Source organism: Salvelinus sp. IW2-2015, linkage group LG26 (genome assembly GCF_002910315.2).
Source record: "Salvelinus sp. IW2-2015 linkage group LG26, ASM291031v2, whole genome shotgun sequence".
NCBI classification, from domain to species: domain Eukaryota; kingdom Metazoa; phylum Chordata; class Actinopteri; order Salmoniformes; family Salmonidae; genus Salvelinus; species Salvelinus sp. IW2-2015.
The window spans coordinates 12,078,856-12,084,865 of NC_036866.1; positions in this window are offsets into that span (position 1 = coordinate 12,078,856).

Consider the following 6,010-nt stretch of genomic DNA (forward strand, 5'->3'; position numbering starts at 1 on the left):
AGGCTGAGAGAGGGAACATGGTGAAATATTCAGAAGTATTTCTGATCTCTGGATCCAGAGTGTTCTGAGGCCCCATCAACCAACATTGCCTTCTGAAAGTATTCACACCCTTTGACTTTTTCCACATTTTGTTGTGTTACAGCCTGAATTTAAAATGGATTACATTTGTCACTGGCCTACACACAATACCCCATAATGTCAAAGTGGAATTATGTTTTTCGAAATGTTTACAAATCAAGAAAAAAATGTAAGCTGAAATGTCTTGAGTCAATAAGTATTCAAACCTTTGTTATGGCAAGCCTAAATAAATTCAGGAAAAAATGTGCTTTACAAGTCACATAATAAGCACGGACACACTGTGTGCAACAATAAGTTTGTTCTTGTCACGATCGTGTGGAGAGACGGACCAAGGCGCAGCGCGTGAAAAGAACATCTTCTTTTATTAGAAGAGGAAAAAAACACAAAAACGAACACTACACAAAACAACAAACGACCGTGAAGCTATAAACGTTAGTGCACACAAAAAGCAACAAACGTTCAACATAGACAATTACCCACAAACACCTAAAGCCTATGGCTACCTTAAATATGGCTCCCAATCAGAGACAACAATAACCAGCTGTCTCTGATTGAGAACCAAATCAGGCAACCATAGACTTTGCTAAACACCTACACTCAACCATAGACATACCTAGACACATACACTCAACACAAACCCATACACTACAACCAACACCCCCTATACCATATAATCACCCAAAACACACACATACCCCATGTCACACCCTGACCTAACTAAAATAATAAAGAAAACAAATAATACTAAGGCCAGGGCGTGACAGTTCTGAAGTGTCTGTTCTATATTTGAGAGATATAAGAAGGATCAGGAAATATTTATTATGTATTTAACTCCTTATTTTTGGCACTAAATAGACTGCATATGTACTTCCATAACTTTTTCAACTGGTATGGGGGACCTTCAAACGAGTCTTGTGAGGCCTGTGGGCGTCCTAGAGCAACATAATCAGTTACGTGTTTGTGAGAGTCTCACCTTTCCACAGAGGGGTCATAATAGTTCGGAAGCTACAGACGATTTTGTGAGAAGACCGTTTTTCGTGATGTTTCATGGTCTAACAAACACCTTTATAGCTCTGTCACCTTTCACCGCAGATGCGGAAGAGCGACATAAGCATATGAGGTGGATTGAGACGCATCCAATGCAAAAAAAACATATCTCTAGATTAAACTGACAGATTTTTATGGGGATTTTTGTATTATGCTAATTAATCGACCTTAGGGTATTTTAACATGATTTTTGAATGACTACCGCATCTCTGTAGTCCACACATACAATTATCTGTAAAGTCCCACAGTTGAGCAGTGAATTTCAAACACAGATTCAACCACAAAGGTTTTCTAATGCCTCGCAAATAAGGGCACCAATTGGTAGATGGCAAAAAAAACTGACATTGAATATTCCTTTGAGCATGGTGAAGTTATTAATTACACTTTGAATGGTGTATTAATACACCCAGTAACTACAAAGATACAGGCATCCTTCCTTACTCAGTTGCCGGAGAGGAAGAGAACCGCTCAGGGATTTCACCATGAGGCCAATGGTGACTTTAAACAGTTACAGAGCTTAATGGCTGTGATAGGAGAAAACTGAGGATGGATCAATAACATTGTAGTTACCCCACAGCACTAAACTAATTGACAGAGTGAAAAAAAGGAAGCCTGTACTGTCACGCCCTGGCCTTAGTATTCTTTGTTTCCTTTATTATTTTAGTTAGGTTAGGGTGTAACATGGGGAATGTATGTGTTTTTGTATTGTCTAGGGTGGTTGTATGGTTTAGGGGGTTAAGTAGAGTAGATGGGTTTGTGTTTAGTGTAGGTGTCTAGCTGTGTCTATGGTTGCCTGAATGGTTCTCAATCAGAGACAGATGTCATTAATTGTCTCTGATTGGGAGCCATATTTAAGACAGCCATAGGCACTAGGTTAATGTGGGTAATTGTCTATGTTGTRCGTTTGTAGCYTGTGTGTGCACTTAMGTCWTTAGCTTCACGATCGTTTGTTGTTTTGGTTTCAGTTTGTTAAAGTGTTCGTTGCGTGTTTTTCCTTTTCTCTAAAATAAAAGAGAATGTATTTTGCACACGCTGCGCCTTGGTCCACTCTCTCTCAGCAAGACGATCGTGACATGTACAGAATACAAATATTCCAAAAACATTCATCCTTTTTGCAAAAAGGCACTAAAGTTATACAGAAAAAATGTGGCAAAGCAATTAACTTTTTGTCATGAACACAAAGTGTTATGTTTGGGGCATATCCAATACAACACATTACTGAGTACCACTCCCCATATTACCAAGCATAGCGGTGGCGGCATCATGTTATGGGTATGCGTTAAGGCCTGGGGAACTTTTCAGGATAAAAAGAAAAGGAATGGAGCTAAGCACAGGCAAAATCCTAGAGGAGAACCTGGTTCAGTCTTCTTTCCACCAGACACTGGGAGATGAATACACCTTTCAGCAGGACAATAACCTAAAACACAAGGCCAAATCTACAATGGAGTTGCTTACCAAGAAGACAGTGAATGTTCCTGAGTGGCTGAGTTACAGTTTTGACTTAAATCTATGGCAAGACCTGAAAATGGTTGAATAACAATGATCAACAACCAGAATAATGGGATAATGTTTCCAATCCAGGTGTGGAAATCTCTTAGAGACTTACCCTGAAAGACTCACAGCTGTAAATGCTGCCAAACGTGCTTCTACAAAGTATTGACTGAGTGGTCTGAAAACATATGTAAATGAGATATTTCTGTATTTAATTTTCAATACATTTGCAAAAATTTCTAAAAACATGTTTTCACTTTCTCATTATTAGGTAGATGGGTGAGAGAGAAAAAAATAGATTTAATTCATTTTGAATTCAACCTGTAACACAGCAAAATATGGAATAAGTCAAGGGGTATAAATAATATCAAAAGGCACTGTATGGCCAACCTGTCTGAATTCAGGCCTATTCCTACAGAGGAGACAGACAGGGAAGGGACAGAGGAAGCCAGTTGTAACACATATTTGAATAGCTATAATATGTGATCCTTATAGGTCTCAATCCACATTCAGAAATGGGCTCCGTAGTCAGGAAATTCCAGTGGCATCCATCCATGCAGAAATGCAGTGTGAGCTAAACAGCAGTGCAATATCTTATTCTCAAGAGGAGAAAACTCAGTTTTTCACAATTCCTGACATTTAATTCCAGTAAAAATTCCCTGTCTTAGGTCAGTTAGGATCACCACTTTATTTTAAGAATGTGAAATGTCAGAATAATAGTAGAGTGAATGATTTATTTCAGCTTTTATTTCTTTCATCACATTCCCAGTGGGTCAGAAGTTTACAAACACTAAATTAGTATTTGGTAGCATTGCCTGTATATTGTTTTACTTGGGTCAAACATTTCGGGTAGCCTACCACAAGCTTCCCACAATAAATTGGGTGAATTTTGGCCCATTCCTCTTGACAGAGCTGATGTAACTGAGTCAGGTTTGTAGGCGTGCACGCTTTTTCAGTTCTGCCCACACATTTTCTATAGGATTGAGGTCAGGGCTTTGTGATGGCCACTCCAATACCTTGACTTTGTTGTCCTTAAGCCATTTTCCCACAACTTTGGAAGTATGCTTGTGGTCATTGTCCATTTGGAAGACCCATTTGCGAACAAGCTTTAACTTCCTGACTGATGTCTTGAGATGTTGCTTCAATATAACCACACAATTTTCCTACCTCATGATGCCATCTATTTTGTGAAGTGCACCAGTCCCTCCTGCAGCAAAGCACCTCCACAACATGATGCTGCCACCCCCGTGCTTCACGGTTGGGATGGTGTTCTTCGGCATGCAAGCCTCCCCCTTTTTCCTCCAAACATAACGATGGTGATTATGGCCAAACAGTTCTATTTTTGTTTCATCAGACCAGAGGACATTTCTCCAAAAAGTATGATCTTTGTCCCCATGTGCAGTTGCAAACCGTAGTCTGGCTTTTTTTATGGCGGTTTTGGAGCAGTGGCTTCTTCCTTGCTGAACAGCCTTTCAGGTTTTGTCGATATAGGACTCGTTTTACTGTGGATATAGATACTTTTGTACCTGTTTCCTCCAGCATCTTCACAAGGTCCTTTACTGTTGTCCTGGGACTAATTTGCACTTTTTGCACCAAAATACATCCATCTCTAGGATACAGAACGCGTCTCCTTCCTGAGCAGTATAACAGCTGTGTGGTTCCATGGTGTTTATACTTGCGTATTATTGTTTGTACAGATGAACGTGGTACCTTTAGGCGTTTAGAAATTGTTCCCAAGGATGAACCAGACTTGTGGAGGTCTACAATTTATTTTCTGAGGTCTTGGCTGTTTCCCCCCACCCCCCCCATGATATCAAGCAAAGAGACACTGAGTTTGAAGGTAGGCCTTGAAATACATCCACAGGTACACATCCAATTGACTCAAATTATGTCAATTAGCCTATCAGAAGCTTCTAAAGCCATGACTGAATTTTCTGGAATTTTCCAAGCTGTTTAAAGGCACAGTCAACTTAGTGCATGTAAACTTCTGACCCACTGGAATTGTGATACAGTGAATTATAATTGAAATAATCTGTCTGTAAACAATTCTTGGAAAAATTAGTTGTGTCGTGCACAAAGTAGATGTCCTAACCAGCTTGCCAAAACTATAGTTTGTTAACAAGAAACTTGTGGAGTGGTTGAAAAACAAGTTTTAATGACTCCAACCTAAGTGTATGTAAACTTCCGACTTCAACTGTAAATATTCCCTTGGATAAATTCTGTATTCCTTATGGATTTGGATTCCTCACGTCTCATTCCTTAGTGGATGAGATTCGTTATGACAAGACCCTCTGTGTATAAGTACTTGTTTACTTACTTACCTTAAAGTGCTTACATGCAACATCAGAAACGACTTGTTCCCTATAAATCAATTTTATTATCATATCAGCCTATCATCAAATGGTCTTTGCCAGATATCAAACGATGATTGTTATGGATTTGAACTACTTATTCCTCTATGATAAAGCCGTTAGCCTGGGTTGACAGGCAGGCTGGACGGCACATGGTGTGACATTTTTCACTTCATCCCCAGTGAGCTTTTCTGGGCCAACTCCCTTCACACTGCCCAGAGGAAATATGAACGATTGGTATATGGCACCTTTTCACCTCAGTGTCAGCCATGTCAAAGCAGCTGATGTGTCTGTAAACAATACTGCTCCATGAATGAGGTGAGTTGGGGCAGGTAGGATGCCTTTGGCACACCTGAAAGTGAAAACACTTTCTTATAAATCAGATCAGGTTCCTCACTAGAATCTGGTTGGCATGTGTCAAGATGCAAAGTCAATCGATAAAAGGCTGTTGTTGTAGTGGTTTACCACAGCTAGTCAGCGGGCAATGCCCTTTATTGATGGACAGTTTTAGTGCAGCTGGTATGCTACTAAACTGTGAAGACAGACAGGCTGTGGGTCCAGGTTTAGGGGGGACACCCCTACCTCCTGCACATCTTTCCACACCCTATAAGACAAAACCTCTCCACAGTTCTCTGTGACTCAAACTCAAATTTCAGGTGTGCAGAAATCAAAGCAAAACAGTATCTTTCAGAGAATGGTGTTTGGTTGCAGAATGCTGAATTATTCAATATGTTTAATACTCCAGTACATTAGATGTATGTCAATCAATAATAAGAATCATATTTATTTGCGTATATCTTCCTATTTCAATGGCAGACATTATTCTCCATTCTCTCCCATCAACAGGACATCTGATCCCCTCATCCCAACCTCAAAACCTTGGCATTCCAACTAATATCAGCTGGTGAGGGGAAACTTCAATGTAAACTCATTATCTGTCCTCTGTTGTATGTGGAGCTGCTAAGCATTCTTTATTAGTGACTTGGACGGACCGTCCAACAACAGACCACAGACATCTTCACCAAGCAATCACAACTTGTTAA